The sequence below is a fragment of the Electrona antarctica genome (assembly GCF_951216825.1).
Source record: "Electrona antarctica genome assembly, chromosome: 7".
In the NCBI taxonomy this organism is placed as follows: Eukaryota; Metazoa; Chordata; class Actinopteri; order Myctophiformes; family Myctophidae; genus Electrona; species Electrona antarctica.
This window is the reverse complement of record NC_136812.1, coordinates 50,309,283-50,321,786: the sequence shown is the minus strand read 5'-3', so window position 1 is coordinate 50,321,786 and position 12,504 is coordinate 50,309,283.

The following is a 12,504-nucleotide window of genomic DNA, read 5'->3' as shown; positions in this document are numbered from 1 at the left end:
TCTAATATCTATTTTTGAGGGGTGCGCGCGTGTGCGTGCGTGCATGGACTGAGCAGAAGAGCGGGGAGGCGGAATATAGTGTAGTAACGAGTGCTTCGCATACTTGGCAGTGTCCCAAGCCATGTCCTCAGTCAGGAGGCAGTGTCCCAAGCCATGTCCTCAGTCAGGAGGCAGTGTACCAAGCCATGTCCTCAGTCAGGAGGCAGTGTCCCAAGCCATGTCCTCAGTCAGGAGGCAGTGTCCCAAGCCATGTCCTCAGTCAGGAGGCAGTGTCCCGAGCCATGTCCACAGTCAGGAGGCAGTGTCCCAAGCCATGTCCTCAGTCAGGAGGCTGTGTCCCAAGCCATGTCAGAAGGCAGTGTCCCGAGCCATGTCCTCAGTCAGGAGGCAGTGTCCCGAGCCATGTCCTCAGTCAGGAGGCAGTGTCCCGAGCCATGTCCTCAGTCAGGAGGCAGTGTCCCAAGCCATGTCCTCAGTCAGGAGGCAGTGTCCCAAGCCATGTCCTCAGTCAGGAGACAGTGTCCCCAGCCATGTCCTCAGTCAGGAGGCAGTGTCCCAAGCCATGTCCTTTGTCAGGAGGCAGTGTCCCAAGCCATGTCCTCAGTCAGGAGGCAGTGTCCCGAGCCATGTCCTCAGTCAGGAGGCAGTGTCCCGAGCCATGTCCTCAGTCAGGAGGCAGTGTCCCGAGCCATGTCCTCAGTCAGGAGGCAGTGTCCCAAGCCATGTCCTCAGTCAGGAGGCAGTGTCCCAAGCCATGTCCTCAGTCAGGAGGCAGTGTCCCAAGCCATGTCCTCAGTCAGGAGGTTGTGAGAGGTTACCATAACCTACCAGGGGTCCTTGAGGGAGCTCCAGGGGCACCCCAGCTAAATGATGGTTAGGAAATAGGAACCAAATGGACCCTTATGGTTCTGAGACACATTTGTACATTTGTAAGTGTACACTCGGAGTTAAATTAACAGTGATTTTACAATATAAATCTGGGTCCCAGATATCAAAGTCCCAATTAAATGGGGATCCGTAGCCCAGAGCCTTAGATATAGACAGAGTTACGCAAACTGCGTTCACTTCATGGGGCCAGTCCAATGGCGGCTCTCCTACATACTGTAGACTTCTATTGAGAATGGGGACAACCAACTGGGTCAAGTCCTGGACCGGAAGTAGGCAGAAATGTATTGGACTCAGGCAACAGCCCAGCTTTAATGATCTTAAATCCCTTATTTTAGATTGTTTTGTAGTAATAGAGACATTAAACATTAAAGAGACTTTAGTTGATACTGTACAAACAGTTGTCGTGTTGCACACATGCTTAAAATAGCTCTTATTTGCGCCGCCCCTCTTTGAAAACTATGTATTTCCAACTCCAGCTTGTCTCAGTTCAGGCTGCAGGAACAGTGCTCGAGCGCTCGGTTTCCGCCCCGTAACAAAGGGGGGTCCGCGGGCTAATTAGTGTCAATCTGGGGGTCCTTGACATGAAAAAGTTTGGGAACCACTGATCTAAGATGACTTGTGAGATGTATAGTCATTTCAACGAGGCTGAGCAGCTTGGAAACTAGATTACTTCTCAGTCTGAGGTTTTTACTGGCAATTGTCTGGAGCACGGACTGTCTGTGTGCGCGCGCGCGTGCGTGCGTGTGTTCGCCCGCCTGCCTGTGTTGATACAAATTAATTCAGTGCAGTGAGTTTGAAAGAATTAATAATTGCGAAACAGCCAAAAATAATAGACCACTTTGACGCTTGAAATGTTCCTGCTTTCATTGTGGACAAAGTGGCCTAACTTGTCACGCATCAGTGAAGCTCGCGTCAATAAGGATTGCTACTGTGACTCCACTTGCAACTTTTAAACCCTTGTATATGTGCTATTCTTGGATAGCCAAAGTATACAATAATGGTTCAAATGTGTTTAAAATCTAAAATGACACGCACGCTTTCCTGGATTGAATGGGTTAAAGGCCTTCTGGATGTAATGTCTTCAGCTCTTCATATAAAATAATAATACTCAATTTACATTCAGCTTGAAGTAATAACATCCCAGAAGGCCTTAATGAGGAGCTGTCATCTTTGTAATTAAAATGTATGTTTGGTATCCAACGAGCATCCATGTCCTTCTTTCAACTACAGCGGAGAAGGAAGGCACCGTGCATGTCAAGGACCCCCAGAATTATCTCTGTTGGGCCACGCCGGACCCCCATCTCAAATATTTTAGTTAAAAATGTTCGCTCTGAAATATATATTCAATGATTTGCGCCACATTTTAACGATTTTTCAAAAATAGCAGACCTACAAGCTCGTAGGTGAGCTTGTAGATCTGCTATTTTTCAATATCTAAAGTATAACATAATGCTTAAAACAAGCCCAAAATGGGTTAATTCATCCATGTGTGACTTTCAGTTTTAAGCCTCAGGGTTTCACTGTGGCTATACTGTATGTCGCTGTCGCCATTTACTTCAGTCAGAATTCAGGGTTGCATTTTAATATGAAAGTGAACCGATTTGATCAATTGTTCTACATGTGCTGCTGTCGTTTCAGGGACACATTATTATTCATACTTATTTACATGCATGTAAGTAAGGTCATGCATACATACATTGATAGTATGTGTGGAGAGTAAAGTTGAGAGGGGAACGTTATCTACATAGAGAGAAGGTATACTGATATGATTTGATGCAAATAAACATTTAGTGAAGTGTTTTATTTTACTAGATTTTAATGACGCCACATAAAAAAATGCCAACATATTTTGATTGTCCACGTATATAACCTTTCTTACCCTCTTTTTTAAATGATTTTCTTTCACATTGTTTTAACCCACTTTGGCCTGACGTCGAAATTAAAAAAAAATGTCTTTTTCTGAAAAACCTCATGTTTCTATATCAGTGGTTCTCAATATTTCATGTCAAGGACCCCAGACATTATATGTAATTGGCCGCCGACCCCCATCTTAAAATATGTTGTTCCAGGGACCCCCCAGAAGCAAAGCTTGTGGATCTGCTATTTTTCAATAGCTAAAGTATAACATAATGCTTAAAACACCGAAAGAGATTCCTGCCCAAAATGGGTTAATGATTATTAGACTCCAAGCTAAATCCCACCTCTCTCCCAGACTCCCTCCGCAGTTTGAATCAATGTAGAATTATGTGCACCTGAATGGGTGAAGAGCCAAACCGCTGCCCACTAGTAGTTCTCGGATTTGGTGGGTTTATTTTTCTCTCTCTTTTTTTCCCAGTCAGTGTTTTCCAAAGGGAGTTAGGGAGGCATCTGCCTGCCATGCCTCTATTGTAAATATGCGCCTGCTATATAGGATACCAGCTGGTAAATGATGAAACAAAGAAACAAGTAAATAAATTACAGCACACATTCTGGGTTAATAGTTAAATGTATCATTTTAAGAGTATTTCTTAGCTGTATATCCCTCTCCAGTACAAGGTGTACTGAAAAAACAAATCAAGTTAATCAATCACAGCTGCTGCTAGACTAGTCTTGTATTTCCCCGCATACAGTATAAGCACAAACACAGATGGCATGCATAAACTCTTATGGCTTCCATTAGTGGAAAGGTTTCATTACATTGGTCAACAATAGCATTTATGGGGGACACGGTGGCACAGTCGGACCTTCTAGCCTCACAGCTAGAAGGTCCTGGGTTCGATTCCCGCTGGGGACCTGCTCTCTCCTCCGCGTCATCAGTGCCCATACCTGAGGCGGGGTTGGCGAAAGGGCCCCTCTGTGTGTAGTTTGCATGTTCTCCCCGTGTCTCCTAGGGTAGGTACCCTCACATGTTCTCCCCGTGTCTCCTAGGGTAGGTACCCTCACATGTTCTCCCCGTGTCCCCTAGGGTAGGTACCCTCACATGTTCTCCCCGTGTCTCCTAGGGTAGGTACCCTCACATGTTCTCCCCGTGTCTCCTAGGGTAGGTACCCTCACATGTTCTCCCCGTGTCTCCTAGGGTAGGTACCCTCACATGTTCTCCCCGTGTCTCCTGGGGTAGGTACCCTCACATGTTCTCCCCGTGTCTCCTAGGGTATAGGTACCCTCACATGTTCTCCCCGTGTCTCCTGGGGTAGGTATACCCTCACATGTTCTCCCCGTGTCTCCTAGGGTAGGTACCCTCACATGTTCTCCCCGTGTCTCCTAGGGTAGGTACCCTCACATGTTCTCCCCGTGTCTCCTAGGGTAGGTACCCTCACATGTTCTCCCCGTGTCTCCTAGGGTAGGTACCCTCACAAAAAACATGCAGTAATCCTGGTCTCTAAACTGCCAGCCGGGGCGCCTGATGGAGGGGAAAGGAACTGGTCGGAACGTGTTCCTTACTTCCTTCCACGTGCTTCCGTCCGGCCGGGGAAACTCTCCCCTGTCAGGTGAAAAGTAGCAGCTTGGACTCCTCGTGCATAGAAGGAAGCGTGAGGTCAGCCCCCCCAGGTTGGCAGAGGAAGTATACCGCCCAGGATTACGTTAGATAATTGACACATGGGTGAAAGAAATGGGGTGCAAAATCGTGGGATAAAAATGTATAGAACAATAGCATTTATAATTATGACACTAAATCTAAAAGTTTGTTATACTGTCAAATTATCAATGTAACTTTTCCCAGTCACTAGAAGTTCAGGTGTTGACCAAATCGTGTCACGAGCCCCCAATCTAATACCGTGAAAAAGACCAGTGCCATCAGCCATTGGAATAGCTGCACCTACAATCAAAGCTTGGCTTCGCACAACCTTTCGAGCAACAATGTAATGGATTCTGGCTGGTGCCTAGCACCTGAAATCAGCTAATGGGGATACTTTTAAATGAATACATTGGAGCGACATAATTATACACAGCACCAGATGCAAATTGGGTGCCCACACTATTTAGACTCGAGAGCTACTTTCAAAATGACCAGCTCAACCAGATCTACCCACCAAAATTATATTATCTCATTGCCATGACTACAACTAAAATAAAAAAATCACACCTGTGTGAAAGAGTGAGGGGCGCTCTTATCATCACATGTTATCATACTTCATGTCATTCTGGCCAATCACAATTTGCGTCCTCACTTTTGTCTTCAATGTTTGTGTTTACAGTTTACACAAAGTTCCCTCAAACTGTCTATGGGAATTCACTTTGTCTTCAATGTTTGTGTCTCAAAACTGGACATTGGAGGCGCTAGCGCCCCTCAAACATTGGTGGTACACCACAAAGGGTGTTTGTTTTTTTTACTTCCGCTATTATGCTGAGTTGTTGATGGGATGATGAACCATATCTCCTCTGCCGGCTGGAAACCTCATCATGCATGTCCAACAGTGTTATATACCTTTCAGGATTCAAATTCAGTGGATGTGCTACTTTTGATGCTTTTGTGCGACGATATGTAGCAAAGACAACATTTGTAAAGATTTTATCTCATTTTAGAGGGGTGTAGTAAATGGAGTGTTGATAATAAGTGGATATATATACCAGGCAGAACATATAAACAGAGGTGGTCCAGGCAATGTCCTTTCTTTCCAATTTAGAGTTTATTACAGGACATCCATAATCATTCCAAATCATGACTAAACAGTCAAAACATATATCGAATCATGACTTACCAGCAAGATGTTCTACTGGAAAAAGCAAAGCACAACTGACACGAGGTGCTTTTTATACGGGGTGTCTATTCACATGCACTAAATGCATGTGACCATGTGTGTGTGTGTGTGTGTGTGTGTGTGTGTGTGTGTCCATTATCAATACGTAACCAAGGCTGTGTAACTAAGGAAGGTCTCAAGATAATAGAATATATTATAGTCACATCCATTGATAAACTTTCCGACATAGCCTGGGAACCCTATGACCTATTTGACCTCAGGCCGGCAGAACTGTGGGTGCACCTCAGTATTAAAAGTCCAGCCTATCTGTTTCCTTCAATAGCATGCCATGCACCATAAGCATTACCTTGGGTGTATGTACTTAACATTATGCTTATACTTGTACTTAACATTATGCTGTGGGTGTAATACATTTGTGTGCAGTAAGAATGTATATTTGTGCCATGGTATAAAGACATGTTGTCTATACATCAAATCAGAGTAAGCCTATTTGTCTCAACAAAGGGAAGGAGAGAAGGGGTAACACAGTTCTATGGGATATAGACTATATCATATAAGTGTATTATGTGTATATGGGTTATCAATATACTACAGAACCCCTCTCGAAGGTTTAACAAGAACCTTCGTAAACGTATATTTATAACAAAACTATACCGAAACGTAACTCCAAAACAAAAACAGCAATAACCACTCAATCTCAAAGTAACTTACCCCCAACACAATGGTATCCCCTGACCCCTCTTGAGAGACAAAAGCATGACACAAATAATAAAACAACCAAATAAACATCAAACAATACTAAACACATAATACATGTGTCATTGTCAACCACACGTTCAAAAATAATAAACCATAAACAATTGACAGAATGCACATCACCAAATATTACATGCATTGAAACACACAAAATAAAAACGAAAACATCTAAGTTGAAATGCAAAATCTTCAATGACAGCGGTTTTCTGCCCGTATCCTCCCCCCTACTCACATAAGTATGTATGCTGTGGCATTAACATCCTTATTTGAGTCTATAGTCAGACATATGATTCCTGCAACCCCTGTGGAGGTCGCAGTTGGTCGCCCCGGTTACACTGACGCCAAAAATGAGTGAAGTCGCCACAGACATAACAAGCCCTTGGTGCCCTCTGCCTGGACATATATCCAGGCCCTTGACGTTCAGGTGGTCTAACTCTAGGTAGAGGTATGTATGGCAAAGGTGTGGCTTGGCTGACACGTGGTAGCTGCAGCTGACTCTGATATAGCCCCCATCTGTCCAGTCAATCGGACACGCCTCAACATCCTCAACGTCTCCTGTTCTTCTTCTTTCAGTGTATTGATTTCCTTACGGTATCTTTTGACATAATGTTCGACATGGTCTATATATATTGCTTCATTCATGCTGGCAAGACCCACAACCTCCAGTAACTCCTTCTATACTGCCACAGGCAGGCCGCATTCAACCTTGCCTCTGAAAACCACCTGCTCAAATTTATTTAGGTCTGGATCGTTCCCTGTGACTGATCTCCATCTTTGATACACCCGGTCTACATAAATTCTTGGGTGTTCAGCTCGACTCATATCCTCAATAAAAATACTGCTGGGGTCTACATTAGTCGGGTAGAGGACCCTCAAAACACGCCAGAGGCGGCTCCTGTATGCATCAAAAAGGTCATCATTAAGGTCATCATTAACAGTTATATCGATGTATCTCTGAAGTCCTGCCCAATTCAAAACATTGTCCATCGCATAAACGCCAACTTGCCAGACAATCAATTTCTTAAAATCACCCATCGTCAATTGAATGCCCTCCAAGAGTACATTGAACGTAGTGATCCATGAATGGGCTCCGTCGCAGAGTGGCGGCAGGTTGTTTACAATGTATTTTATGTCTATGTATGAAAATGGACGATAGACCAGGTTGTGACCCTCAATTATCACTGCCATTTGTGTAGCAGTGATAGTGTCGTCCCTCATGTTGCAAACACGTTCCCGCTCATCCATATCATGGTGCCGGGTGACAGCAAGATGTCCTGGCTGTCGCTCAAATGACCACTGGTCACTGTCGTCGTCAGAGCTCACCTCAGAATTCACTGAGTCCCCGCTGTAGTCGTCTGATCCCGAATTGATAGCACAATTTTGTTGGCCAGCGGTGTCACCAGGCCGGCTGTCCTTGCAGGCCTGGTCGGCGGTTCGTTGCCCCTGCTCCGCCTCAACTAGTACTGACTCAAGGGGTGATGGTGCCCTGGCCATTGTCCTGGCCCGAATATCCGAAATCTATTCTATTTCCCAGAAGTTGTTCGTATAACAAGAAATGGGACAATTCACTGATATCAAATCAACAAGCTCCTTATAGGGCACAAAAATGGTGGTTTTCTTAGACTGCCGAGGGGCCATAGCTTTAACCCTTTAGTTTCACCCACTAGAGGTGGGGCCAACTCCGTCCCTCTCAGCACTCACACAATTAGCTACCAGCTGATCTGTGACCACAGGGTCGCGTTCCCAATGGTCCCTGTGCATTATGTGTTTTAGGGAGCGCACGTTTCAGCCGTCGCGTCCACGCCCTCCCACGAAACTCACAGCACACTAAGGCCAGTACTTGTTTTTATCCACACCAAAATACACTACTTCTTGTGATTACTTAAGACATCAGACTCCAAAGTCAATCATTACTTATGTGTTCATTTCTTTATCTATTGATTATTCAAAATACGGACCTCATATGAGTCCTGTATAGCTTTCCCTCTTTGTTATCCGCACATTTATCAGTGCATTGAATTACTGTCACTCTGTATATTAGTTCCTCATCTCTGTCTTTATCCTCAAAACCATAACATGCATAAATGGCTTACTATATGTAACTTAATCTGTTCTCATATTTGACTCTATTTTCATTTATCAACTTATTTCTCACTTAAAATAATGGTCTCTATCAGCAATTGGACATATTCTCTCCCAATGTAAAAGTCCCCCCTTGTAACTTTGTGAAGTACATTACTACATTCAGTCATTGCCTCATTCATACACGTTCATCACTCTCCAAAGCACATTCATTCCTCAGGGTTCACACTCATCATCCCATCACATTACATGGAGATCTTATGTATGTATGTACCTATTTTCCTTTCCCACCGTCAAACTAACCGTCCTGTCCCAGTCATGTCCATGCAATGTTTTCCAGAGCTCCGATAATCAGTCAGTCATGCATGCCGATCGAGGAATATGCTCTGTCATTTACATTAATCTACTTCATAAAGTTCGAGCACGTGCTGAATTGATCTGTGCCGTTATTTTAGTTACAACGAACCGAACAACACAGGTCACCACAACACACCCATATGCAATCAACCAGCAAATATACTTTTGCTTCTATCATTACACACGCATGCCATTAACTCACGGTCTCAGTCTAAAGTCAAGTCGTCATGTCATGTTTCTATTCGATATCGACATACCTATTAGTTCTATTATGAGTACATTCCTCACTGTATTTTCTGTGTCTATTAGACTTTAAATGTGTAATGCAATATTGTTGTACTCATTCATCAGCCATTTACTCTGTCCTTTCAGTCCATACGGCTTCTATCACACTTTTCATTCATACAACACACTTTTCCAAACATGTGACTTATCATTGGAAAATATCCCCTGGCTTGCTACCTGCCCGCAAACTTATACTGTCACTAAACTCCTCCTAGTTCAGGTTTTCGTGGCTAGGTGAAACAGTATTATATCAATAATAATATCTGCTTCCTCCTGACAAATGAATGTACCATAGCCAGTCCCACCACTCAAAATAAGAAAAGGTTCAAAGTCAGAGTTGTATCATGACCTTGCTTTGCCTAGCATATATTTCCCAATGATCTGCCTGCATGCCTGCACAAACACACTCAAATAATTGATTTACAAATACTACTATGTGGTTCATTAAAACTTCAAATGGTTTGAGCCATAACTGATCTTTGCAACACCATGGCAGTCCCCAGATCACCGGAGGTCATCTGCAATGGGTCTGCATGCTTTCCCCCTCAATCCAGACAAGGCCTCTGTGTCTTTTGTCTGAGTTCCTGGCCTTTGTTCTGTAGTCTGGGATGGGGTTTGGCTCTGTGTCGTCACTGGACACTCCACATGCGTTTTGGACATAAGAACACAAAAATGATGTTATTAGTATCAATTCTCCAATTCTTTAAACATAACACTCAATTACATGGGCCTTCACTCACACTCACACAATAGGAACCAGGGTCCAATGATGCTCTTTTGTTTTCATTTTCACTTTAGTTCCAAAATTCAATTGCTCAAATAGACCATTTCTTCCAAACAAGAATGCAAAGGAGATTCCTAATTACTCCCTGTTTCATTATGATATTCCTTTATGTATATAGAGATTTAAAGGTTTCAATTTCACTGTCCATCAATGTCTCCTTTGGATTATTCATTGTTTATTACCTATTATTATTATCATCATTATTAGCCTATTATTATTATTATTATTATCATTCGTATTATTACCCTTATTACTATTTTCTTAAATGTTCCAAACCAAATCAATATACCTTCCCCCCTTTAAAACATGGAACATGTTTTAACCATAGCCAAATGTACAAAGGCCATTGTGACATCATCAACCATGGATTGGAACACTCAACAAAACCGTGAAAAACTGTGAAAGCCAAGCCATGCCATGCCATAGCCGGGAAGGCCAAGACCGGCCCCCCATCCCCACCCCACCCCCCTCAATGCTGAGGAGAGCGAGCAGGGAGGAGCACGCATGCAGCAACAAGTAATCGAGTAAATCTACTCCCCACTGCCGCGCGCGTGTGGACCATACACTCCTCTCCTATACCCCCCTCGGCGCTAACCCGAGGAGCAGGCCGTGTAAAGCCCTGCCATCCCATTGGCCGGAAGGACAGACGCCGAGAAGCGCACAGAGAGAGAGAGAGAGACCAACAACCTTCACTCCCCATATAATAACCACATTTAATACAATAGTCCCAATTCAATATAACAACCATCAACAATATGATCAACAGTCGCATCACCACCATCTCATCCATATAACACATAATTCACTCCCAACTTCACCAACTCCTCATGCAGCACACTCAAACAGAGACAACACACCCGGGCGCACACACAGACAAATAGACAGATTACACCATCCAACAGACGGACCACACAATTTATCCCATCCAATACAAATATTTTATCCTAAACAACACAAACATATGGTATCATTATACCCAAGGCCCTCGAACGTTACTGGCCTTGCACCGCTGGAGATATTTTCCACACGAGTGAGAATTACAGCCTTCTTTTAACCTTATCGTTACTTAATTGCCGTCAAATATATTATTAACAGACCTGCGTATCGAACCGCACAACTTCCACCGCCTCACCTCTTAAGCGTCTTAATACAACAGTAAACCAGGCAGACCAAGGCAATTACGGTTGCTACACCCAGCCTTAAAGTCGCGGGACCGGAATAAGGGCCCTGACCGAGGACTGACGCGATCCCCGCACGTCCGTTAAGAGGCACAAGGCCTTCATATTTAGTTTTGACATTTGAAAATACAGTAATCCCACCGCGCGCCGCCCCAAAGGTAATGAGTAGCGACCTATTACACAATATACAGGACGGATCTCCCCAATTATTATCTCCCATAATCGGCACTATCAGGACGCACTCCGCGTCCCCATTATCACCCAAAACGCAATAACAGGCTTGCGGACGTCATGCACTCAAACCATCGTCTGCTCATATGCAAATTCACTGTACAGTACATATGAAGCGGCCAAAAATACATAAAAACTTATTAAACAACTGGCCTTAAATGCACCATCCACCCATTACTTATACATGATGCGGCCATATAAAGAATTCAAGTATACTGTACAATAAAGTTGTTAAGCCTGACGCATTCAGTCCGTTCCAGCTGATCTTTTTTCGGATTAAAAGGGTGCGAATTAACTAGACTAGACTGTACCAAAATAGGTTTACAGCAAACATTTCCATTACGACTTATGAAATTAATATGACTTTAGCTCTCGCCATAAAACTCCGCGTCCGGCTTACATCACCAAGCCCAGCGAACTCCTGGCTGCGCTTTTGCGCACGGCCCCCCTTTCAATCACATTATACACGTCTTTACATTTTTTATTTTGATTTTATTTGTTTTTATTTTATTTTTATTTATTCATTTCACATTGTGTTTACTTATCTTTATTTCTAGCAATCGTAATTCCTAGAAATAAAGGAACATGGACACTCTCTGTCTGCAACAAAGGCCATATATCCACATAATACAACATCCCAGCGCCGAATCAATATAGGTTCTTTCCGTTAACCTGTTCGCGGAAGCGCAGTAAGCAGAAAAAACTTAACTTACCCACGTTCCCTCGAGAAATGTTATAACAGGTTGTAATCGTCCGCAGCTAAGCTCGCCAAATTTGTAGTAAATGGAGTGTTGATAATAAGTGGATATATATACCAGGCAGAACATATAAACAGAGGTGGTCCAGGCAATGTCCTTTCTTTCCAATTTAGAGTTTATTACAGGACATCCATAATCATTCCAAATCATGACTAAACAGTCAAAACATATATCGAATCATGACTTACCAGCAAGATGTTCTACTGGAAAAAGCAAAGCACAACTGACACGAGGTGCTTTTTATACGGGGTGTCTATTCACATGCACTAAATGCATGTGACCATGTGTGTGTGTGTGTGTGTGTGTGTGTGTGTGTGTGTGTGTGTGTGTCCATTATCAATACGTAACCAAGGCTGTGTAACTAAGGAAGGTCTCAAGATAATAGAATATATTATAGTCACATCCATTGATAAACTTTCCGACATAGCCTGGGAACCCTATGACCTATTTGACCTCAGGCCGGCAGAACTGTGGGTGCACCTCAGTATTAAAAGTCCAGCCTATCT